Source organism: Macrobrachium rosenbergii, chromosome 7, assembly GCF_040412425.1.
Source record: "Macrobrachium rosenbergii isolate ZJJX-2024 chromosome 7, ASM4041242v1, whole genome shotgun sequence".
NCBI lineage: Eukaryota > Metazoa > Arthropoda > Malacostraca > Decapoda > Palaemonidae > Macrobrachium > Macrobrachium rosenbergii.
The window spans coordinates 38,122,381-38,149,880 of record NC_089747.1 but is presented as its reverse complement, the minus strand read 5'-3'; the positions used below and the strand labels follow the sequence as shown (position 1 = coordinate 38,149,880).

General features: G+C 36.6%; 1 long non-coding RNA gene across 2 annotated transcripts in view; it reads left to right on the top strand.

Annotated features, from left to right (window-relative positions):
• LOC136840309 (uncharacterized) overlaps positions 1-27,494 on the top strand; it is a 132,648-nt gene extending 105,154 nt beyond the window's left edge. The window contains exons 3-8 of one of the 2 annotated variants that reach the window (XR_010853578.1): positions 7,275-7,400; positions 18,131-18,217; positions 19,525-19,634; positions 23,693-23,829; positions 24,824-25,011; positions 26,182-27,494. This is a non-coding gene — a long non-coding RNA (uncharacterized lncRNA). Of the gene's footprint in view, positions 1-7,274; positions 7,401-18,130; positions 18,218-19,524; positions 19,635-23,692; positions 23,830-24,823; positions 25,022-26,181 lie in introns of both variants that reach the window. The other variant, XR_010853579.1, reaches the window with a different exon arrangement.
• The last annotated feature ends 6 nt before the right edge of the window (positions 27,495-27,500 follow it).

Here is a 27,500-nt window from a genome sequence, read left to right as displayed (position 1 = left end):
TGCGTATTTAACTTTGAAGATGTAAAATGAGCTATGAGGAAGAGTAAAGAATGACTTATATTTAGTGATACAAATGCCCAATATCTAACCCAGACTCACTGATGAAAATAAGCGATACAATGCGATAAAAAAATAATACTGTCATTGGCTCCTCAAGTAATGGTAGGTTGTAAATTAAGTCGGCCTTGTCCCAGAAGCAAGTTCCTGAAATATATTTTAATATTACACCAGCCCCGGTTTTTTTGCCATGCCCCTAGGCTAGGTTAAGTTAGGTAGGTTAGGTTATGTTACGGTCAGGTTAGGTTAGGGAGAGTTAGGTTAGGTTAGATTAGTACCGGAAGAGGAATTTGGGTGTGGGAAACATAATGAGATTATTTTCAAGACAATTCTATGGTTAGTTTTTAAGATATGGCATCACGCTCTCTTCAGGGAAAGGTCTCGTACTCGGTTACATCTCGGGAAAATGCTACCCGGAGAGGTCTCTTACTTCTGGGTAACTGGTGGGAGAGATAAATAGGATTTTATGACCGGATTAAAGCACCCCGAATTGAGGAATGCAGATTAACCATAGTAGGATTATAAATCAGAAAGAAGTTCAGCAACGCAGCCAACGACAGCCATGTTCGTAGGCATTTTGGTTTGACTGTAGTCATGGTTCGAACCCATCGGTTAAACCACCAGTCATAGCTGCATGTAAGACAAGGCACTAAAGGAAGAGTTAAGATAGGGGCAGAATCAAAGAGGTCCTAGGAAAGAAGACTACAGCTACTGTGGTTTGGTCATGCAGAGAGAATAAGATCATGTGTTAAGTGTTATTAAGAGAATGGAGGTGGAGGAGGGAAGAAGGAGAAGAAGAGGAAGGCTAAAAAAAGTTCAGAAGGAAGGATAAAATAGCAAATGACATGCAGAAAAAAGGTTTAATTAAGAAGTCAGGATATGCACTGCACAGTGGAAGGTGGAGAATGCTGATAGGGAACAGCAACCCCATATAGAAATGAAGAAGAAGAAGAAGAAGAAGAAGAAGAGGAAGAGGAAGAAGAAAAAGAAGACTGGAGTAAGGCGATTAAACGCTTCAAGTCTTTAATGATCCAGCTACAACCATTATCAGCATGTATGGACCAATCCGTATTCCCCTTTACTTCCTCTTACTTCTTCTTAATGAACACCATCATATTCTTTGGAAGCTTGAATCTCACGTCAACAGCCCCTTTGGTGGGCTTTTTCCATATGAATAGGGTTCATCTTGTGAATATAATAATAATAATAATATATATTCTTCGGAAGCTTGAATTTCAAGTCAATGGCCCCTTGGATGGGCTTTTTCCATATGAATAGGTTTCATCTTCTGAATAATAATAATAATAATAATAATAATAATAATAATAATAAATAATTATAATAATAATCAGTCAAGGGTCCATCTAATGAAAGCAGCGGATAGATGCCTGCTGGAGACACGAGTCTCATCAACAAGAAACTCCAGTGACCCCAAACTTCGATTGAATAGGACGCCGGGCGTCGTCGCAAGGCTGAGACGGGAATTTCGTGCAACTCAGATGGAAACTTATATTACTTTCTTTCCTTTTGATCCACGTCGACACAAACTTTCCTCCCCTTTTCTCATGAACTTTGCAAATAAACCAGGGTTATAAGCAAGAGAGCGGGACAACTTCTTTAGGATTTACTAATATCCAGGAAAGTTCTGGGCAGTGATAATCTTCGTGGAGGTATATCGTGCTCAGGTCTCGACATTCTTGTTTGGAAGAGGCTCCGCGTGCTACAAGAATTATAAAGTTATTTTGTGAATTCTAACTTTATTTTGTGTCCCCCAAAATGTTATCTTTCCAGTTATGAGATGAGGTTGCTAACCCGACAGCTAGTTCCCTGCAAGTCGAGGGGCCCATTTTTGAAAGAGGTTTCACGTGGTGCAAGAATTATAACTTTGTTTTGTGTTCCCAAAGTTTTATCCTTCTGGTATGAATTAAGCATGCAAATGGGGTGAGGTTGCTAACTCTACAGTTTATTCCATGTGTCTTCAAGGGGCTTATGTGCCAACCGTGCCTGGCTTTTACAGAAGGCAAACCATCCAAGCATTGACCAAACTCTACTTATCTTGGCCAAGGGCTGAAATATGGTTTAACGAACATGTCATCGCCCAACACAAAAGCATTCCTGACTAGCAAGATAAAATACTGATTGAAATAGTACAACTGGAATTGCCTTCTATTCTGGCATATTGTCTCTCTAATTCTCTAATACAGTTTCTATTGAAGTCAGTGGCATTGTTCACAGATACTATCTTCTTATGAAGACTTTGAATCAGTCTACACTTCTCCTTTTTCTCTGCTGGCAAGCTTCTCAAGAACAAGGAAAACTCAACTGGGATTCTTTTCCATTTTCCGTTTCCCCACCTCTCTCGGCGGCGTCATCAGGACTGGGTCACAAATGCAGTGGTAAAAACCTCGTATTTGCAATCCAGTCCTGATGACGCCAAGTAAATGGAATGCGTGCCCGTAGAGAAAAAGAAGTGTAGACTGACTCAAAGTCTTGATATGAAGATAGTACCTGAGAACAATGCCTTTGACTTCAAAAGAAATTGAAACTGGAATTGTCAAACTTCCTATTATACATTATCATTGCTGTATCATTGCTGAAATATAAAACCTCAGTGTCACTATTTGGGGAATACTAAAGGTCCTCTGAGAATTTAGTTTGTTTGGTTGTTTTACATATAAGTACTGGTCACTGAATTGTCATAATATATATATATATATATATATATATATATATATATATATATATATATATATATATATATATATATATAAACACTTGCCATTCCATTACTGCAAGCTTATCAACTAATGCTGAAAATACCAATTTCTAACAATGCTTTATCCTTTACACAAATTCCTTCAGAAACATTTTCTTTCCTTGTTATACAATAGTCGAAGTCTCCCCAAGAATAATAAGACCCATTTTACCATATCAGAATCCATTCAGCGAAATTACCCTTTGAATATATTACCATTACCACGACAGGACACGCAAACATGGAAGATTGTTAAGCCGTACGTCACACAAACTTCTCTCATAAATGGTGCAATCATATATCTGATGCGCAAGTTTGTGCAAGAGAAGGCAGCAGCAATAAACGTTGGCAGTGATAAGAAATTTGCTTAATATTTATGTTCATAACTGCATAATCAAGGAGTGTAGGGTGGAAACCTCAGATTTGCGACAAGGTTCATTATTATTATTATTATTATTATTATTATTATTATTATTATTATTATTATTATTATTATTATTATTATTATTATTATTATTATTATTATTATTCAGAAGACGAACCCTATTCATATGGAACAAGCCCACCAAAGGGGCCATTGTTTTGAAATTCAAGCTCCCAAAGAATTTATTATTATTATTATTATTAATATTATTATTATTATTATTATTATTATTATTATTATTATTATTATTATTATTATTATTATTATTATTATTATTATTATTATTATTATTCAGAAGACGAACCCCATTCATATGGAACAAGCCCACCAAAGGGGCCACTGATTTGAAATTCAAGCTCCCAAAGAATATATTATTATTATTATTATTAAGCCCACCAAAGGGGCCATTGACTTGAAATTCAAGAAGCTTCCAAAGAATCTTATGGTGTTCATTTGCAAGAAGCAACAGAAGATAATGGGAAATACAGAAGACGATTAGAAAACCAGATAAATTAACATATATAAGCATTAAACGTTCACTATATCTTCTCATAATCCCAAATGCTTCGGAGGCCATTAGCGTCCACTTCAAGACAAAAATGGTGGAATGTCTCTTTACAACTCCCTGACGACGACAACTGAAATCTTCCTTCCTCTTTTTAACTGAGAAGAGTTTAAAGATTCATTTTGGGCCTCGTTGCTTGCTACACTGAATGCACTCAAGCAAATGCTCCCGCTATCATTTGCAGTTAAATGTGTTCATTACACGGCGTTTGGACAAACCTGTTTAGGGAAAGGGTTGTTTTTTATTTGCATGTATGTATATATATGTATATTATGTATATATATATATGTATACATATGCATGTGTATATATAAGCATATATATATATATATATATATATATATATATATATATATATATATATATATATATATATATATATATATATACATATATATATGTATGTATGTATGTATGTATGTATGTATGTATGTATGTATGTATGTATGTATGTATGTATGTATGTATGTATGTATGTATATATATATATATATATATATATATATATATATATATATATATATATATATATATATGTATATATATATATCTATATATATATGTATATATAATATAGGGTATATATATATATATATATATATATATATATATATATATATATATATATATATATATATATATATATATATATATGTATATATAAATATATATACATACATATATATATAAATATATATACATGTGTATATATATACATACATACAAACACCCCATTCCCTAAATGAGGTTGTTCCACCAAAAGCCAAACACCATCAACTCTATCTGTCTATGTAATGAACGCATTGAATTGCAAATGAGAGCGGGAACATGTGCTCGGGTGCATTCAATGTAGCAAGCAACGAGGCACACAAGGAATCTCAAACTCTTCTCAGTTAGGAAGAGGAAGGAAGGTTTCAGTTACCGTCGTCAGGGAGCTGTAGAGAGACGTTCCACCATTTTTAAATTGAATTGGACGCTAATGGCCTTAGAAGCATTTGCGGTTATGAGAAGATATAGTGAAAGAATCATGCTTATATATTAATATGTTAATTTATCTGGTTTTCTAATAACTTTCTGTATTTCCCATTATCTTCTGTTGCTTCTTTCGCACGAACACCATAAGATTTTTTGGAAGATTCTTGAATTTCAAGTCAGTGGCCCCTTTGGTGGGATTGTTCCATATGAATAGGTTTCATCTTCTGAATAATAATAATAATAATAATAATAATAATAATATATATTCTTTGGAAGCTTGAATTTCAAGTCAGTGGCCCCTTTGGTGGGCTTGTTCCATATTAATAGAGTTTTTCATCTTCTGAATAATAATAATAATAATAATAATAATAATAATAATAATAATAATAATAATAATAATAATATATTCTTTGGTAGCTTGAATTTCAAGTCAGTGGCCCCTTTGGTGGGCTTGTTCCATATGAATAGGGTTTTTTGATCTTCTGAATAATAATAATAATAATAATAATAATAATAATAATAATAATAATAATAATAATAATAATAATAATAATAATATAGTCTTTAGGAGCTTGAATTTCAAGTCAATGGCCCCTTTGGTGGGCTTGCTCCATATGAATAGGTTTCATCTTCTGAATAATAATAATAATAATAATAATAATAATAATAATAATAATAATAATAATAATAATAAAAATAATAATAATAATAATAATAATAATATAATAATAATGAACCTTGTTGTAAATCTTGAGGTTTCCACCCTACATTCCTTGATGTCATGCACTTATGAACATAGATATTAAGGAAATCTGTTATTATTGCCAACATTCATAGTTATTGCACCCTCTTGCATAAGCTTTCGCATCAAATATGTGAAACACCATTTATTGGAGAAGTTTCAGTCTTCTATTTAATAATCTTCTTTTTAATCGTCTTCTGTTTAATAGTTCTCTATTTCATAGTCTGTTTAATGGCCCTCTATTTCATAGTCTTCTGTTTAATAGTCCCCTGTTTGATAGTCTTCTACTTAATAGTCCTCTATTTTATAGTCTTCCGTTTAATAGTCCTCTATTTCATAGTCTTTTGCTTGATAGTTCTCTATTTCATAGTCTTCTGTTTAATAGTCCTCTATTTCATAGTTTTCTACTTAATAGTCCTCTATTAAATAGACTTCTACTGAATAGTCCTCTGTATAATATGGTCCCGTGTTTAATAGTCCTCTATTTAATAGTCTTCTGTTTAATAGTCTCCTGTTTAATAGTCTCCTGTTTGATAGTATTCTGTCTGATAGTCTTCTATTTAATAGTCTTTTGTTTATAAAAGAGGGACGTGAGGTAGGAGACATTAATAGAGTGAGAACGATAGTCTTCTTTTTAGGTCTTCTATTTCATAGAAGACTATTAAATTGAAGATTATTAAACAGAAGGCTATTAAATAGGAGAAAACTAAATGTAAGACTGTTAAACAGAAGGTTATTAAATTGTCTTCTGTTTAATAGTCTTCCATTTAATAGCCCTCTTTTTAATAGTCTTCTATTTAATAGTCTTCTATTAAATAATCTTCTATTTAATAGTCTTCTGTTTAATAGTCCTCTTCTATTGAATAGCCCTCTATTTAATAGTCTTCTATTAACAGTCTTCCATTTAATAGCCCTCTGTTTGATAGTCTTCTGTTTAATAGCCCTCTATGTAATAGCCTTCCATTTAATAGTCTTTTATTCAATAGTCTTCCATTTAATTAGTCTTCTATTTATTAATCTTTTGTTTAATAGTCTTCTATTTAATAGACCTCTATTTAAATAGTCTTCTATTTAATAGTCTTATATTTAATAACCCTCTATTTAAATAGTCTTCTGTTTAATAGCCTTCTATTTAATAGCCCTCTGTTTAAATAGTCTTCTATTTAATAGCCTTCCATTCATGAGATGAGACCTGAGGCAGGAGAGGCCATTAGAAGGAGAACGACCGAAATTCTCTCTTCCTCGGTAATGAGAAGAACATCCACTTGAGCTGTGTACCTTCCTTTATGGTTATGAGTCCTGTAATATCAGTGTAATGGAGTTATTGTTATTGTGACATACTGTAATTACTTCTGAGTATTAACTGTTTGTCGTGTTGGGGAGTTGTCTATTATGTTTGCGAGAAGTTTTATTTGTATATGTGGGTGTGTATGTATATATATACATATTTATATACACATACACACGCATATATATATAGATATATAGATATATATATACATATATATAAATATATATTTCGTTTTAGGGGATCATACGAATTGAAAGACCAATTGTTCACCTTTGCCCTTCCACTATTGTCGACCTTGGCTGTTCATTGCTTTCCCTATTTAAGCATTATTCTTTTCTACTTGACGTTTTCCCATTGTCAGGACATCAAATTAATCATAAAAAAGTCAATCAGTCTGCTGGAATTCTAATTAGAGTAAATTAATCTCTATTTCTTCGACTTACAGTGTGCTGTTATCTATTTCAGATTTGATGCAGACGAACTGAATCCGAGGACAGACCTTTGAAGGCTTTAGATCTACAGAGATATGAGAGAAGACGAAGCCTGGAGGATTATCTTCTGCCACTCCTTGATCACTGGGAGCCGAGACAGGTAAGATTTGGAGGAGGTATCAATTAGTAAATGGAAAAATAATCCTTGGTAAGCCCTTTGAAAAAAGATCAAGTTGGAGGAAATCTTAAGCCTCAATAGAGCATCTACCAGACGATTTGGCCTCGTAGAAGGATAGTGCCATCAGCGCACCTCACGTGGTGAACTGCAGGCATTACTTGAGGGTCTCTGCCGCATCCCTTCGGTCCCTAGCTGCGACCTCTTTCATTCCTTTTGCTGTACCTCCGTTCACATTCTCTTTCTTCCCTCTGACTTTCCACACCCTCTCAAACAATTGAGTCATAGTGCAACTAAGAGGTTTTCTCCTTGTTACGCCTGTCAAACCTTCTTACTGTCAATTTCCCTGCCAGCGCCGAATGACCTCATAGGTCCCAGGGCTTGTTCTTTGGCTTAAATTCAAATATCCATCTCTCTCTCTCTCTCTCTCTCTCTCTCTCTCTCTCTCTCTCTCTCTCTCTCTCTCTCTCTCTCTCCCTTATCAGACGATTTGGATGAGGGATATTTCTGGGAATCAAAAGAAAACAAGAATTATTCCAAACTGTATCATATTTTGGGGATAGAAGGAAAGTGACACTTCAGAATTTTAATTAGAATCTCTAAAAGTGGGTGTAAGGTGATTTGTTTCTCTTTGATAATAATTATTGTTCTCTTTCTTTCATTTCCTTGTTCTGCCGTCGTGAAATTATATTTTATTGGCTGAAATAGAGTATATCTATGGGGCTGGATTGTGGATTATCCTGACTCTGTCATCCAGGTGGAAGATTACAAACAGAAAAATAGTGTTGAATATATGGCTATCCATTTATATATTATATATATATATATATATATATATATATATATATATATATATATATATATATATATATATATATATATATATATATATATATATGTGTGTGTATATATATATATATATGACGTTACTTTGTACCCTTACATTTTACTCTCTCTCTCTCTCTCTCTCTCTCTCTCTCTCTCTCTCTCTCTCTCTCTCTCTCTCTCTCTCTCTTTCCCGCCTGGTTAAAACAATCGCCCTCCCACGTGCGATTCCCAAATCCCCCAGGCGCGACAGACCCAATGAATGACAATCCCTCTGTCTCTATTTAGGGACAAATCAGGCTCATTGCAATGGGTAAGCTGCTAGAACCTTTCCTGTTCTCGCCCTAACTCTATTTGCCCAGCTGGTAACAGCTGGCAGCTTCCGGGGATTCTCATATTCGCAGCTGGTGAGCCCTGCTTGCTTGCTTGCTTGCTTGCTTGCTTGCTTAAGCCTCTGGGAAGTGTCAGAGAAATAGTATGATTCAGTGCTTGCTGTAAAAGAACTGATTTTTTTGTAGCTTTGGGTGACGGGGTCAGTCTTCTTGTTGGGATTCCTCAAACGGTTCAGGCTGATTCCCTCACGGGAGTTCCTCTCTCAGTTCCTCTCTCAGTTCTTCTCTCAGATCCTCTTTCAGTTCCTCTCTCGTTTCACCTCACAGTTCCTCTCTCAGTTCCTTTCTCAGTTCTTCTCCCAGTTCTTCTCTCAGTTCCTCTCTCAGTTCCTCTCTCGTTTCACCTCACAGTTCCTCTCTCAGTTCTTCTCTCAGTTCCTCCCTCAGTTCCTCTCACAGTTCCTCTCTCATTTCACCTCACAGTTCCTCTCTCAGTTCTTCTCTCAGTTCCTCTCTCAGTTCCTCTCTCGTTTCACCTCACAGTTCCTCTCTCAGTTCTTCTCTCAGTTCCTCCCTCAGTTCCTCTCACAGTTCCTCTCTCAGTTCCTTTCTCAGTTCTTCTCTCAGTTCTTCTCTCCCAGTTCCCTCTCTCATTTCCCCTCACAGTTCCTCTCTCAGCTCTTCTCTCAGTTCTTCTCTCATTTCCCCTCCCAGTTCTTCTCTCAGTTCCTCTCCCATTTCTTCTCTCAGTTCCAGAGGTCCTTTATTCCTCACACCGCTGGACTGTGGAAGAACAGCCTGGCTACTGAAGATGACGTGTAATAGGAACTTCTTCAGAAGTTCAAGCTAAGATGCGATGCATAACTACCCCAATACAATTCTCCTTGTATTCTAATAATTTACTTACATTTTCTCTGTTTATTTATTAATCTGTTAATTTATTTTTTTCTTTCTCAATAAGTGATCTCTTCTTTCTGTATATCCCATTACCGTCTGTTACTCACCTCTAATGAACACCATGATATTCTTTGGAAGCTTGAATTTCAAGTCAGTGGCCCCTTTGGTGGGCTTGTTCAGTATGAATAGGGTTCATATTGTGAATAATAATAATAATAATAATAATAATAATAATAATAATAATAATAATAATAATAATAATAATAATAATAATTAGTTTCTTTACGGTTATTAGATTAGCACACTTACTCAGGTAAGGTCAGGTAAGGCCACCCTATTTTTAACTTCAGTAAATCCTCTGATAAAAATCAGTCTTCATTTTGGGCTCACCTCTCTCTCTCTCTCTCTCTCTCTCTCTCTCTCTCTCTCTCTCGCTTGAACTTCTGATATCAACCCTTCATTCTCGTCTATTTCTTTAGCTATTGCTTATTCCTATTCCGAAGTATTTCTTAGTTTACATACTAACCTAAATCCATTGCTTCATTAAACTGACACATACCCAGTGAGCTCCTGCAACGAGAAGAAAATCTCCTTCATTAAATTCAATTTGTTTTCTGAAAGGGACTGATGCTTGCATTATGTCGGCCCCGGGCGGGAAACGAGGCTGTTCATCTAATTCAAACGGAGGATGATCGCTATTCGTTTTGGGGGGCAGATGGTCGAAACACCTCTCATGTTTCCCGTTTATCTAATCTTTATCGGTCTCGTGCATTCTCGCATGCGTTCCGTCGACCTGGTAATGTACTGCGCGAATTCTTTTAAGAGAACTGGATGTCGTTTTGTTTGTATTTCACATCCTGTGGATTGTTTTACTCTCTCGTTTTGTCTTCATTTTTTTGTTGTTTTTTGGTTAAGAAGATTTTACAATATGTGTATTTGCTTTAGGGTAAATGACATTCAGCTTAATTCACAGAAATATATGTTTATAATTTTATTATTATTATTCAGAAGATGAAGAACCTTATTCATATGGAACAAGCCCACCAAAGGGGCCACTGACTTGAAATTCAAGCTTCCAAAGAATATTATTATTATTATTATTATTATTATTATTATTATTATTATTATTATTATTATTATTATTATTATTATTATTATTATTATGCCCACCAAAGGGGCCACTGGCTTGATATTCAGTCCTCCAAAGAATATTGAGGTGTCCATTAGGAAGAAGAAAGAGGAAGTAAAGAGAAATATAAAAAGAAGAGATCTCACTTACTAAAAAGGAAAAATATATTAATAAATTAATAAATAGATAAAAATGTATTTAAAAAACAACGGGAACAGCATTAGGGTAGTACCGCCTGCTGTTATAAAAAAAATGCATAAAGGATTTGGAGCGATCCCATCGCAGGAAAACATCAAAACGACTTTGGAAAGAGATGTGAATCTCTGATGCAGTGATGTGAGTACCAGTAGCGCACGAACATCACGACCGGAAGTTTGTTTATGGCTGAAGGAGCGAGATTTCGTTGGTCCAGAAAATCACTGGGAAAGAATTGGTCAGATTACGTGACAAATGGGAAGAAGGATCGTTGATTATTTTATTTTTTATGGTATACACACACACACACATAATATATTGTGTCTTAAACTTCTTACGCTCAAACGTCATTTGATGTTGTGTATCTCTCCGTCATTTTCGTAGAATAATGTGAAATTATTCTCTCCCAGAAATCTCCGTCGCTTGAATATTCAATCGATAAAAGCTCCGTTTTCTTTCGAAGATTTAGGGGTCACTATTATAATCGCCAACTCTATTATGTTTTGTCGCAGCCGTATAGTTGGAGCGTCTGGTGAAGAAAGAGTAACAATAATTATTTTTATTTCACATTACTGTGCTTGCGTTGATATAACCACTCTCTCGTATGTTGCTTTATTTCACACTACTGTGCTTGCGTTGACATAACCACTATGTTGCTTTATTTCACACTACTGTGCTTGCGTTGACATAACCACTGTCAGTGCTTCGTATTTTGCTTTATTTCACACTACTGTGCTTGCGTTGATATAACCACTCTCAGTGCTTTATATTTTGCTTTATTTCGCATTACTGTGCTTGCGTTTATATGACCATTCTCAGTGCTTTGTATGTTGCTTTATTTCACACTACTGTGCTTGCGTTGACATAACCACTGTCAGTGCTTCGCATTTTGCTTTATTTCGCATTACTGTGCTTGCGTTTATATGACCACTCTCAGTGCTTTATATTTTGCTTTATTTCGCATTACTGTGCTTGCGTTGACATAACCACTGTCAGTGCTTCGCATTTTGCTTTATTTCACATTACCGATGAATCTGCAGATGAGTCAGGCGTCGAAGCCTTCTCGGCTCCATTGTTTCAGGTTCCGAGGGGTTGCAGTTGTTGTTTCTTCGATTGTTGTTTCTTCTGTTGTTGTTTCTTCAATTGTTGTTTCGATTGCTGTTTCTTTGGTTGTTGTTTATCCAATTGTTGTTTATTCGGTTGTTGTTTCAATTGTTGTTTCTTCGGTTGTTGTTTCAATTGTTGTTTCTTTGGTTGTTGTTCCAATTGTTGTTTCTTCAGTTGTTGTTTATCCAATTGTTGTTTATTCGGTTGTTGTTTCAATTGTTGTTTCTTCAGTTGTTGTTCCAATTGTTGTTTCTTCAGTTGTTGTTCCAATTGTTGTTTCTTCAGTTGTTGTTCCAATTGTTATTTCTTCAGTTGTTGCTTCAAATGTTGTTTCTTCAATTGTTATTTGGATTGTTGTTTCTTCAATTGTGTCTTCAATTGCTTCTTCAATTGTGTCTTTAATTGCCGTTTCAATTGTTGTTTCTTCCATGTTGTTTCAATTGCTGTTTCTTCAATGTTGTTTCAATTGTTGTTTTTCAATTCAGTTGTTGTTTCATTTGTTGTTTCTTAAATTGTTTTCCTTAACTGTTGTTTCTTCAATTGCTGTTTCAATTGTTATTTCTTCAGTTGTTTCAATTGTTGTTTCTTACATTGTTTTCCTCAACTGTTGTTTCTTCAATTGTCGTTTGAGCAAGACGCTGAGACCGTGGCCGCCTTTGGGGGCAATAAAACTCCATGAGAAAAGTTTCGGGAGGAGAGAGAGAGAGAGAGAGAGAGAGAGAGAGAGAGAGAGAGAGAGAGAGAGAGAGAAATAATGATGTGGTAATGCATGTTTTGTGGAGAGGAAGTTTGCTCTTTTGGAGAGAGAGAGAGAGAGAGAGAGAGAGAGAGAGAGAGAGAGAGAGAGAGAGAGGGGGAGAGAGTGAGGAGTACAGTATATCTTCTTTGCATGTCCTAAGAGAGAGAGAGAGAGAGAGAGAGAGAGAGAGAGAGAGAGAGAGAGAGAGAGAGAGAGAGAGAGAGGCAGAGAGGGTATAGCACTTTGAATGTCCTAAGAGAGAGAGAGAGAGAGAGAGAGAGAGAGAGAGAGAGAGAGAGAGGTATATCATTTTGTATACGTATGTCCTTTGACAGAGAGAAAGAGAGAGAGAGAGAGAGAGAGAGTGAAAGAGAGGGGGGATTGAGAGAGAGAGAGAGCGGTATATCATATTGTATGTCCTATGAGAGAGAGAGAAAGAGAGGGGGGATTGAGAGAGAGAGAGAGAGAGAGAGAGAGAGAGAGAGAGAGAGAGAGAGAGAGAGAGAGAGCGGTATATCATAGTGTATGTCTTATGAGAGAGACAGAGAGAGAGAGAGAGAGAGAGAGAGAGAGAGAGGGAGAGAGAGAGAGACAGAGAGAGAGAGATTATAAAGAAGTCTCTGATCGTATTTATGCGAAAATATATGTTTATTTTAGTAAAATGAAATTGGAATTAATAGAAAAATCTAGAATTTATTATATATTTATTTTATTAAATTCCGTTGATCCAGCCACACTGTTTAATGAAAAATATATACACAAGAGGTTCTGCTTTCTCGTAATAATAATAATAAAATAATAATAATAATAATAATAATAATAATAATAATAATAATAATGGAAGGCAATTCTATTCCATAATAATAATAATAATAATAATTAATAATAATAATAATAATAATAATAATAATAATAATAATAATAATAATAATAATAATAGTAATAATATAATAATAGTAATGGAAGGCAATTCTGTTCAATAATAATGATAATAATAATCAACATTATCATAATAATAATACTAATAATAATAATAATAATAATATAATAATAATAATAATAATAATAATAATAATAATAGTAATAATAATAATCAACATTATCATATAATAATAATAATGAAAGGCAATTCTATTCAATAATAATAATAATATAATAATAATAAACATTATCATAATAATAATAATAATAATAATAATAATAATAATAATAAAAACATTATCATAATAATAATAATAATAATAATAATAATAATAATAATAATAATAATAATAATAATAATAATAATAACGATGATGATGATGATGAAAGAGAAACGAAAGCCCAGACATCTTAAGGTTTGGGAAAATGGTTTTGGCAGGAAGCAGCTGCGTTTGAGATTGGCAATATTCTCGATTGGAGATGAAAGAAGGCTGGAGCATGACTTAATAGGCAGAGAGAGAGAGAGAGAGAGAGAGAGAGAGAGAGAGAGAGAGAGAGAAAGGGAGAGAATCATTTCGTATGTCTTCTGATAGAGAGAGAGAGAGAGAGAGAGAGAGAGAGTGGGGAGAGAGAGATCTTTTGTACGTCCTCTGACACAGAGAGAGAGAGAGGGTATATAATTTCGTAAGTCCTCTGAGAGAGAGAGAGAGAGAGAGAGAGAGAGAGAGAGAGAGAGAGAGAGAGAGAGAAGAGAGAGAGAGGTGGGGATATATCATTTCGTATGCCTTTTGATAGAAAGAAAGAGAGAGAGATCCTTTTGTGTGTTCTCTGAGAGAGAGAGAGAGAGAGAGAGAATATCATATTGTATGTCCTCTGATATATATATATATATATATATATATATAGAGAGAGAGAGAGAGAGAGAGAGAGAGAGAGAGAGAGAGAGAGAGAGAGAGTATTACTAAACACACCGGACACAACGAACACAAGAGACAATGGGGTACTACTGTGAAACGAACACTTGAAAAGTTAGCCATAATCGCACTCCTGGCACTGCTATAGGTACCAACAACACACACACAGGCCACCACCGGACCGCGGCTCAGAGTTTCATGGTCCACGGCAGAGGGTTTCACGGGCCATGGCTGAAAGTTTCATACAGAAAACTCGAAGAAACTTCTGCGCATTTTTCACTTGTTATATTTTGGAGGCCATTTTGAGGTCAGTGCATATCCTATAATAATAATAATAATAATAATAATAATAATAATAATAATAATAATAATAATAATAATAGGTTAATGGGGAAACTTGAACTGCAAAAGAAACGTGAATTTAAAATTCAGAAGTTTTGGGGAAGAATGGTTTTTGGCAGGAAGAGGCGGAGATGGAGATTGGTAATATTCTGGATGGAAGATGAAAGAGATCTGGTGCCTGACTTAATGGCCCAGGATGAGAGAGAGAGAGAGAGAGAGAGAGAGAGAGAGAGAGAGAGCAACAGAGAGAGATTAGAGAGAGATAGATATTAGGCTTGCAACAGAGAGAGATAGATATTAGGCTTGCAACAGAGAGAGGGAGAGAGACAGACAGACAGAGACAGAGAGAGACAGATCTGACTTGCAACACTAAGAGAGATCTGACTTGCATCAGAGACAGACAGACAGACAGATTTGACTTGCAACACGGAGAGAGAGAGAGAGAGAGATCTGACTTGCATCAGAGAGACAGACAGACAGACAGAGACTGAGAGAGAGAGATACAGATTTGACTTGTAACGCAGAGAGAGAGAGAGAGAGAGAGAGAGAAGAGATATCTGACTTGCATCAGAGAGAGAGAGAGAGAGAGAGAGAGAGAGACGCAACAGAGAGATAAAGACAGAAAGACATTACACTTGTAAACGATTGGGAGAGAGAGAGAGAGAGAGAGAGAGAGAGATCTGAGAGAAAAGAGAGAGAGAGAGAGAGAGAGAGAGAAGAAGAGAGATAGAGACAGAAAGACATTACACTTGTAAACGATTGGGAGAGAGAGAGAGAATTAAACTCGCAACAGAGAGAGAGAGAGAGAGAGAGAGAGAGAGAGAGAGAGAGAGAGAGAGAGAGAGAAACTCGCAACAGAGAGAGAGATAGAATTTTACATGTTGAATAAGTAAAGACAGTATGTCAGCTGCTATATATGGCAGCTATGTCACTCCATTATAGCTTATGGTTGAAGACTCTACAGTCTTAGCCATATAAAACCTTAGCTTCTCCATCACCCTTTATGCCGAAGCCATCCTCAGTACGTACGATACGACAGCATAGGGGGGCAATCTTTCCAAAGTTTTGGATTATTGTAGCGCGTCGGCGCGCGCGTACGGTCAAATAAATTTAATTTTTATTATTATAATTAATTTATTCTTAATTATTCATTACAATTTAATAATCTGGAAGTCTTAATTATCTCGTGATTTCCTTTTTTTTTATTTTCACTACTTTCGAAAAGTGTTCTCCCCCGCGTCTTCTCGTTGCCTAGCAACCGCACTGTGACGTCACTCTTTGTTTTGATCTCGTGCTGTCAAGACGTCCCGGAAATAAACGAACAGTTTGACTGTCTTTGAAGTTATTTCATCGTATAAGTGAAATCCATCGGCAAGTAAGTGTTTATAAACGTATTTCGATTAAATAAAAAAAATAGTAACCATGTTTTTATCAGCCATTAAGCTTAAGGTGTGACAATTTTAGGTGAGGGGGTTCTCACCCCCCCCCCTGCGAGTTGTCCCTGAAAATACCAGCTAGGAACAGATTTTTTGGGGAAAGATGGAGAGACGCTGCGTATGCCAGGCTATTTCGACGCCTCACGGCCACCTCTCAAGCATTCCAAGACACCGTTCGAGAAGGGTACATCCTCACCTAACCTTAATCGAGGGTTGGTGCGATCTGACGTGGCGCCTTGCCCCGTCCGAACCCTCCTGATTACGGGCTGCTCTGGGAGCAAGAGCCCGTGCTGGCACAAGGCCAGCTAAATCTGAAACAACAATAATGATGCGACACTGTGCACAGCAGAACGATGTGAGTGCGTCTCTTCCGGTCCTGGTCGTTTCGGCCGTAAGTCATTTAGGCCGTAACGTCCCAAACAACGTAAAACGCAATGTTTATGGTATTTACCGTCATTATTTTATGCTTTACGTACATCCCCAAGGGGCTGGTACTAAATGGCGCCCATTTTGCACGTAAGCGTGCTTACGGCCTAAGTGACTTACAGTCAAAAGGACCCGAACTCATCTATTCGGCAGTAGGCTAGTCTTAAAGCGGTTAAGTGTTAGTGTGATTTCTTTGGTCACCTCGACTTATTTTAAGTCTTTCTACCTTAAGGTTTTTTCCTGAGTCAGAATCAAAAAACAAATATCTTCCCTTTATGCAGTTCATTGTCCAACTAACTACAGTCTCAGCCAACTTGGGCGGAGTTTTTTTGCATTCTGGCATGCGACGACCGACCCAGCGTTCGCTGATGCCAGGCTGTAAATTTAAAATTTAAGCAAATTACCAAAAGAGACAAAACAGAATCATATGTTCAGACTAATATTTTAACAGCTATTGCCTAGATTTTAACAAACTAGACAGTGAAAGATGTAATGTTTCTATTCCTATTCAAGTACAGGGGCCATACACTTTACTATTCCTTCAAGGTGTCATTTCTTTCATGCATTTCTAACCATTGTTGTTGGTTCTAACCAAGATTTTTTATATTTTTCTAGAGGGCCCCGTCCAAGATGCATGAATTTTATTAATCATAACATACTCAATTTATAGATATCAATAGTAACCATCACCAAAAAAATGAATAAAGCATGGAAATGAAGCAGGGACAGATACAGAGATGCATCCCAACCTAACCTTCACAACTATGGCATTGAATAGCCATGTCTGGCCTAGCATTTCATTCATGCAAACCAAATTGTCCCCGTAGGGGGTTAGTGCCGTCAGTGCACCCTATGTGGTACACTGTAGGCATTACTTAAGGTTCTTTGCAGCGGGCTTCGGCCCCTAGCTGCAACCCCTTTCGTTCCTTTTACTGCAACCTCGTTTTATATTCTCTTTCTTCCATCCTACTTTCCACCCTCTCCTAACAATTGATTCATAGTGCAAATGCTTTGAGGTTTTCCTCCTGTTATACCTTTCAAACCTTTTACTGTCAATTTCCATTTCAGCGCTGAATGACCTCATAGGTTTCAGTGCTTGGCCTTTGGCCTAAATTCTATATTCAGTTCGAACCAAATTGTAACTTACTGTGGGGCTCCGGCTGCAAAATGGCTGAGGGCTTGCCTAACCTGACCTCAACAGTCAATTAGTTTAGAGACTGGTTTTGTGAAGACATTGGATGCAAAGAGAGAGAGAGAGAGAGAACTGAAATCATAATAAAGAATTGCCCCTGCACTAAAGTTTGTTACTTAAAGTCCTTTGCCCGGGCATAGCAATTGATATTGTTTCAACCTGTCATTGTGATCAAATTAATTGTTATTATTAATTCTCTTTGTATATTATTTAGAATTTGACAAAAATGAATTGCTTTTCACAATGTTTTGTATTTACAGGCATGGCACTGGAATGGGCCACTGAGGAGAATAAATGTTTTCGACAAAAACTAATTATTTCTGGAACAAATAAAAGAAAGCGTTTTGGTAAGTTTACTGTTTGTATGTAGTAGTATTTATATGTATTGTTTGAGAATTAAGGGTTTTTTATCTATCCTTTTATTCCTAAACATACACCAGTGTCTATTCACGTTCATCACGGTCGTCATTAATGTTAGAGTGTTCCTATGAAAAAACAGGCAGTCCCAGTTTTATGTCTTGGGTTCCGTTCCAACGCCGCGTCGTAAGCCGAAAATCATCGTAACCTGAAAATCATCGTAACCTGAAATATCGCCAAAAATTTTAAGAAAACCTTACTTTTAATCGTTTGAGTGTCTTGTCAACGATGTAAACTGCATTTTTTATTGAGTTTTTCATCAAAAAACTGCCAAATTTTGACCATTCTGCCCCTTGGGGAGCCGTATTTCTTCCATCGGAACAGCGTCATAAACCCGGAACATGCGTTGTAACCCAGGGAATAATTTTTTATGAATATATTTGAAGAGCGTCGTAAGTTTGGAACATTGTAAGCCGAGCCCATCGTAATCCGGGGACTGCCTGTATAGACCTTTGTCATAGACAGGCTTATCTTTGAAACTCAAGTTGGTTCGGTTGTTGAGACCATAGTCAGGTGGGTAACTTGCCTAGGTTAATTTCCTATATACTTTGTAAGTATTTAGGTTCTAACTTCTTTTGTGACCAGTTTGAGTCAGTTGGTAACTGCCATATTTTCCACTAGATTCTGATGTTACATAACTCTTTGCCATTGTTCTACCTCCAATCACCGTAGGGGGATAGTGTTGTCAGTACACCTCACAGGGTACACTGTAGGCATTACTAAAGGTTCTTTGCAGTGTCTCATCAGCCCCTAGTTGCAATACCTTTCATTCCTTTTACTGCACCTCCTTTCATGGTGCAACTGTGAGGTTGTCCTCCTGTTACACCCTTCAAACCCACCTACTCCCAATTTCCTTTCCAGCGCTGAATGACCTCATGATTCCCAGTGCTTGGCCTTTGGCCTAATCTCTATATTCCATTCCGTTCCATTCTATACCTCCTGTGTAGTGTGCTGAGTGTCACCCTATTTGCTAATGTCAGAAAATTAGTAAGTGATTGTTGGCAAGAATGTTGGGACTCAGATGGTGATGGGAAATTTTTTTATTATTATTATTTGTCGCATAAGATAGTTTTTCAACAGATTCAAGTTGTGATATATTTTAAGTCATTTTATAATTGTACCGTACTTTTGTTTATAACTTTTCGGTTATAAATTTGCTCTATAGTTCAGTACATGTATAAACTGTCTGGAAAAATATACTGTATATTATAGTATAGTGTTACTGCTCTGTTTACAGGAATGCTTGAAAAACCCAATTTCCTTCCATCGGCTCCGAGTCACTTACAGTGCATGGGAAAGGTGTCATCAAGGAAGACTTAGACAATGAATTGACTCTCAGGCCAAGAAGTAAGTCGATATTGGTTGTCAGTTTTTGTGAGTACGAAAAGGAATATCTTATGTTAATGCTTACCCATTCTATTGGTGTATCCTTTTGTGCTCTGCAGTTTTGAATAAGTAAGCCAATAATAATGATATTGTTAAGAATAACGATAAGATATATCGATCACATCCTTTCAGAGGGTAAAGGTTAGGGAGGATATTGAAAACTATAAGTGATATGTTACTCGTTTTCCACAAATTCTCCATCGTTACCTTATGTACAGCATGGTAAAACCACAAAGATGACACAGTACTTACAATTAGTTCAGTAGGTTATAAACTGTCAAAACATTGTATCAAGTTGCTAACACTTTTTAGGGGCTATCTCAGCCGCCTGTGCATTTTTTATCCCAAGTCCAAATTACAGTAGTAAGTTTTGATGTATAGTCTTAATCTACAAGAGAGTTATTCCCCTTGGGAGGTAGTGCCGTCAGTGCATTAATTAAGGTTCTTCGCAGCTTGCCTTCGGCCCCGAGCTGCAACCCCTTTCGTTCCTTTTACTGCACCTCCTTTTATATTCTCTTCCATCTTACACCTTTCTAACAATTGATTCATGTCAACTGCTTTGAGGTTTTCCTCCTGTTACAGAATGACCTCAAACCTCCCAGTGTCAATTGGCCTTTGCCTAGAGTCTGATTCAATTCAATACAAGAGAGTTATTGAATTGGTATTAGAGTATCCAAGAAACTGAACTAGATCGGTCTTAATCCCCACCAGTCAGCCACATTTAGAATGAAGTAAATTGCATATTTGTGATTGGAAAATTCTGTAAACAAGTGATCGGTTCTGCCTTAGAGACTTATCTCAAATCTCCATTGGTTCTGTGGCGTCTTCCTCTTACTTATAACTATTCTTTCTTTTATGATTGTGAAACTCTTGCAACACATTATTGTGGGATGAGTTCATCATATTGTTTACCCTGTCCGTAAATAAGAGAATATAAACCATGGCCTTCTAAACCAGTCAAACTATAAAGCTCATTGTTACTTTCGAGACCTGTAACCGGTTCATGTTCACTCAGCACTTTGCTGTCCAAGCTCCCTACCTAAAGTTCACCATACTGCCCTAAAATGGAAGACTGCAGTATCTGCAAAATTTTCGAAATTGAGATATGCCAACTATTGGGCTCATGAAACACTAATACATAAGTTACCGTAGTTTCAGAATGATTCTGCGATGCTTTCCACGAGTATGTAGGGGGTCCCATTTGCAGTATCTGCAAAATTTTCAGAATGATTCTGTATTGATGAAACACTAATACATAAGCCATCGTGAGTTTCAGAATGATTCTGCGATGCTTTCCATGCGCATGTAGGGGGTCCCATTTGCAGTATCTGCAAAATCAGTGTTAAGGCAAGAAAAAACGTACCGTTTTTCTCAGTGGTGTTTTTGCAGATACTGCAGTCTTCCATCTAAGGGCAGCATACACAAGAGTCCTTCTCTCTTCAGCAGGCAAATCAGGCTTGTGAAAGCTGATGGGTTATGTGCTAAAACAATCTATTTTTGTGAAAAGAAAAGGTTGATTTTTTAAATACAAGCCCTGAAATTTACAGAGGGCTCGGTGCTGGGGTTCCTAGATGTGCAGCCAGCCAGAGTGTATTCTTCCATTCTAAGGTGTCTCTTGGAATGTAGAGCACATAGATTTGTTGAAATAATTGGGTTTGTATAAAAAGATTAGTTTTGATGTTTTCACTAAAACCTTGGGGGTGAGATGATAGCTTTGTTGTAAAAAATACAATGGTTTTTTAAAAAGTGGTTATTTTTACTATTTTCTTTTCATATTATTGAAGCACCATAACCGCATATTGTGTATGTATTTGCTACCGCAAGTTCTTGAAAACTATGCCAAGGTGGTGTGATCTATAGTGTAAATAGATGTATGGTACATATATTTGAATACTATTTTCATGGAACATGAATAAGTAATACCTTAGTTTTACCAGACCACTAACCTGATTAACAGCTCTCCTAAGGCTGGATTAGATTTTTTGAAGTCTTTTCCAATTGGTTACCTAGCAACATGGGACCTACAATTGTGGAATCCGAACCACATTATAAAAATGAATTTCTATCACCAGAAATAAATTCCTCCATGTCATCAGCCGGCCGTAGAATTGAACTCGAACATGAATAACAAAGACTGGGCCTTTATAAGGAAGGTAGATGATTTGAAATCTTTTTCATTCATACGAATTAACAATGACCTTACTAGATTACGATGGTGATGTCAGGAATAAGAATTGGGATGTTTTACCATTTTTACTTTTTCTTCCAGAGAACTTTGTATCCAGATACAGTAGATCTGATATAATAGTCAGGAATCAGTCTTGACTAGTAATTTGGTTTTAAGAATCAGTCATTTCATTAGTAAGTGTTATGTCATTTTTCCTGTAGGTGCCTTCATACCTACACTTTTTGTATGATTTAGTCAGTTATGCCAGTTCCTTGTTGGGCAAGTCAGTAGAGTTGTCGGCTAACACTCTGCTAGGCCCGAGATCAATCTCCGCCGCCAATGAAGAATTAGAGGAATTTATTTCTGGTGATAGAAATTCATTTCTCGCTATAACGTGGTTCAGATTCCACAATAAGCTGTAGGTAACCAATTGGTTCTTAGCCACGTAAAATAAATCTAGTCCTTCGGGCCAGCCACAGGAGAGCTGTTAATCAGCTCAGAGGTCTGGTTAAACTAAGGTATACTTCACTTAAGTCAGTTACGCCTACCGTTTCATCATTTTCCAACTCCAGTTTATCAGGTTTTTTTCTGTGTGTGAAAGGCTGAAAAGAATAATATGAAGAGGATATGAAGTACTTTTAGTTGTAAAATGCATAATTAGCCTTAATACTCCATATGGGGTTAGTGCTGTCAGTGGACTTCATGGGGTGCACTGTAGGCGTTCGTAAAAGTTCTTTGCAGCGTCCCTTCGGCTCCCAGCTGCAACCCCTGTCATTCATTTTGCTGTGCCTCCGTTCATATGATCTTTCTTTCGTGTTGCTATCCTTAACCCTCTCCTAACAGTTTTTCAAAGTGCTTCAACTGCTTTGAGGTTTTCCCCTTGTTACACCTTTCAAACCTACCTACTCTCAATTTCCTTTCCAGCACTGAATGACCTCATAGGTCCCAGTGCTTGGCCTTTGGCCTAAACTCTATATTCCATTCCATTAGCTTTAATACTACAGTGAACCCCATATTCGCAGGGGATGTGTACTACTGCACCCCCCTGCGAATAGCTAAAATCCACGAATACTTAAAACCCCTCTAAAAACACTTAGAACTGCCCATTTTGATAGTTTAAACACAAGAAAAACCATGTAAAAATACATATACCTGAGTATTTTAGTAGTTTTATCACAAAAAGTGCATTTATTCATGAAAATTTTATGAAAATACAGTAATTAGTGAATATTTCTCAGTGAAAAATACCGCAAATGGGCGAATTTTCCACTAATAATGGGTGGATATGTTCCACAGAGAAACCCGCGAATCGTGAGAACGCGAATACGGGGGGTTTACTGTACTCAGTTTGTTAGGAGTTTTATCTTGGATACAACTACAATGTGGAATAGTTTGCCTAGTGCAGTTGCGCAGTCCTCTGATCTCCAAATGTTTGAGCGAGGAGCAAATTCTTTCTTGCTCTGCTGACGTCTCCTGAATTTCAGGTGCTTTGAATTCATTTTCCTTTCCTTGACATTTTTTCATCAGTTTGTGTCCCATCTCTCTCTCTCTCTCTCTCTCTCTCTCTCTCTCTCTCTCTCTCTCTCTGCTGATTTCCCTTTGGGACTCTCTTCTGTGTATAGTCTGTTGACTCTGTCCACAAGGGTTTTCAGCTGAAGATTTCAAGAAAGCGCAAAGAAACTACATAAAGAAAATCTCATTAACTTCTTCACCAAAGGTTGATACAGATGCTTTCAAATTGACAAATGAGTTCATACGTATTTTTAAATTATCTCCTATGCAGTAACACTGTTGCCCTTAATTCCCATTCAGTCAAAAGAACTACTGCTTTCATACATTAACATTTTTTCAGGCTTGTAGAGAAGGCGTAGATGCAGCGCAATTGTGATTTTCTCTGACCGACTGGGAAGGCTGGCTAGATCCGCCTCACATGCTAGCCACGGCGCCTCAGGCCACTGACTGAGCAGCAGTCATCGGAACAGCGACGAGGTAAGAATCGCACTGGAACATTTTATGTGAACTTGAGTTTCAGGAAAGAACCTTTTTTTGATTTTAACGTCATATAGTCAGGGCTCAGAAGTTAGTGCAGAGTATGATTGATGGGTATATTATGAACACAATGGAATATCACTTAGCATTAATTACTATTGTATTTTATGGTGCATTTTCATTAAATATACCAAGATCAGTTAGTGGGAAATGCTTTGGTCACAGACATTAAAACAGTAACCAACTTGTGATCAGCTCATTGCTGGCAAGAACTTCCACAGTTGACAGTAATGATTGTCGTACCATTACCAAACAAACCTGTACCATTTCATAAAAGTCAGAAAAAGTCAATGTCTTACTGCATATAGAAGAAGGTTGGTTTACCGAAATATTCCATCATGATGAAGTGCAACTCGTAAAGTATTTACGAAATAATTTGAAGTAATGGAAATCAGCTGATGAATAGATAAGTCACACTGATTTTGCAAGGTTCCAAAAGACTGGAAAGCAGTTGGCAGGTACAGAAAGTGATTCACTTACCCACTAGGAACGTAAGGAGCATTCTGCTATTGCCTTTATTTTTATTTCTTGAGTGATAGAGACAGAATATATGAAATACAGGAATGGAAGTGGTTTGGTAAGATGACATATAGCTAGCAGAGTTTAGTATATCATAATAAAGAGAGATCTGTATCTTGCTGGTTACTGGCAAGGAGTTAGGTCATCCGAGCCTCAAAGTGATTTTGGCTCTAAATCATTCAGATTGCCATCACCTACTTATTTGTCAGGCCACTTTTGAATGGATCTTATAGGTCTGCAGACTGTTCTCTAGGTCTTATTTGTTTCGTACTATGTGCGATTAGTATTTAGGATTTGCTCACCAGAAACAGTTGCCTTCCAAAATTGCATAAATGTAGGAACTGAGAACTTTCATTATTTAGTTTTTTAAGTAGGTACATACAGTATTTGAATTGTTGATTTCTTTTTCTGAAAGGTGCGAGCAGTTCGCAAATCGCGAAGTCACTTAGAGCTAGAATCTTTTGAAGATGGTTGCCAGTATGGAGAATCACACTGACGAAGCACCAAGCAGAGCCCCCGTTTTGAATTTTCTCTGCAAACGTCTTTGGCAACGGGACCAGGAATTACTCTCCATTTAGCCATAGACTTTAAAAAAGGGTTTTTGTAAGCATAAGTAAGTGCAGCAGTTTGTGTGTCACAGAGTGGTGTAAAGTACATGTCATTTGATCAGATTTGTAAGCATTGGGAGAGTCTTTCTCTTTTCTTTTGAATGAGATTTTCATCCTACGGTCCAGTACTGTAAAAGCACTGCGTAGTTGTGTTTCATGTTGACTTTGCCCCTGTAGGACAGGTAGTGCCACCAGTGCACCTCACAGGGTGCACTGCAGGCACTACGAAAGGTTCTTTGCAGCGCCCCTTCGGCCCCTAGCTGCAACCCCGTTCATTCCTTTTACTGTACCTCAGTTCATATTATCTTTCTTCCATCTTGCTATCCATCCACTAGCAGTTATTTCATAGTGCAACTGTGAGGTTTTCCTCCCTTTACGCCTTTGTAACTTTTTATACTCTCAAATTTCCTTTCAGCGCTGAAAAACCTCATAGGTCCCAGCGCCTGGCATTTGGCTTAAACTCTATATTCCATTCCATATTGACTTTAATAATTGCACAGTGTAATGTGTCAGTTGGCTTCTGTGGTAAGGAATTATCTGCTGTAGACTTGTATTTTATTGATAACGGTTGCAATGACCTCTAGAAACGGCTAAAAAAAATCATAGAATAAGATCCATTCACTTGGAAATCAAGCTTCCAAAGAATATGGTGTTCATTCGAAAGAAGTAACGGAAGGTAATGGGAACTACAGTAACAGAGGATTAGTTATTAGAAAAAATAGATAAATTAACAAATAAATGAATAAATAAAGATGAAGGTACATTATTAAAATACAAGAATAGTATCAGGTTAGTAATGCATCTGCTTCTTTTGCTGGCACTTCTGAAGTTTCAGCTGCACAATTTCCTTAGGGAAGCTACGTTACAGCAATGGCACTAGGAACCACATTTGATTAAACCGTTCAATAAATGTGACATCAAAAGGGCCGTTTGCACAGAATGTGTTGTAACAGTAGTGTCACGTGTTTTAAGTTGCCTTCCATAAAGTGTCTTCATTTTTAACAATCTAGTTTATCCAGTGTTGCCTATGTTTTGTACTACACTGCATCATGTCAGGTTTGTAAGTGAATATATCTTGAGTCGCTCAATAGGACTTGGTTTTTAGACTGTAAATTATCATTTCATATATAGGTACATGCTTCTATATAATACTTTTTCCTTGCAGGCTAGATATTTTATGAAGAATGAAAAAATACTATATTGAACCAAGAAAGTCTGTGTACAAAGAAGGCAGAAGAAGAAGAAGAAGAAGATATTCTACACAAGGAAGTCTTTAAAAGCAGAACCCCTTCAATTTTCAGCAAATTAACGGGGACAAGATAGTTGCCAAATTACTGCTGGCTGAAAAAGGAACAAAAATATAAAGATGATGACACCTTAATATGTATTAAGATACAGAGGTTCTTATTGCTAACTTCTTAGTGTATTATCAGCTATCAAGTACTTACTCATGATTCAGGATACATAGTTTTGTTTGTGCTAGAATCTAGTATCATTTTGATCCCATAAGTAATTTAAATTTTTTACTCAGTATTGGATATCTGGCATGTCTCAGGATACATATTTTATTTCAGTTTCATATAAGTTTAAATAGCTATGCTTCGATATACGGTACATAGTTTTTGCTTCGATATCCTAGCAGTGCTATTAGCTCCTGAGTAGCTTTGTACATTTCAGAATTCATAATTCTTACCCATAATCTCATTAGTTCAGGCTTCTTGATATATAAGATAAATTTCATATCCATGTAATATCAGTACAGGAGGGTACCTGGTTTATGACGGGGGGTTCCGTTCCGATGCCTCGTCATAAGCCAAAATATTGTCGAAAATTGTAAGAAAACGTTACTTTTAATTCTATGGGTCTCTTGAAAATGTGTAACCTGCATTTTTATGAGTTTTTCGTCCAAAAAAACCTCAAATTTGGCCATTCTGCCATTTTGGAGTCATTTCTTCCATCAGATCAGCATTATAACCCCAGAACATGCGTTGTAACCCAGGAAATAATTTATGATAAAAATATTTGAAGAACGTCGTAAGCCGAGCCCGTCGTAACCTGGGACTTCCTGTCTAGGATCATTTTCATTTCACTAACCTAGTTTTGATTTGCAGTACCCAGTAGGTCACTATTCAGTGCATACTTAACCTGGGTACGAAGGTCACATAAGATTGATACTAGGTCATTTTAATGATTTTAGGTCATTGTCCTGGAATTCAGATACGGTCAGTAGCAAATAGTTCATGAGTTAGATGGAATAGTTTTATTGATTTTCTGGACTGTTAACAAAATAGTCAGTATAGTTAAGAATAGTTTTTTTGGAACAAAACTTTGAAGTATTACCTTGACAGAATCAGTAAGCTTTTTGGCTAAAGTACAAAAGATTTTTGATAGCTTTTCTCTCAGGAAAAGTGTAATATTATTATTATTATTATTAGGCCATTGACTTGAAATTCAATCTTCCAAAGATTATGGTGCTCATTTGAA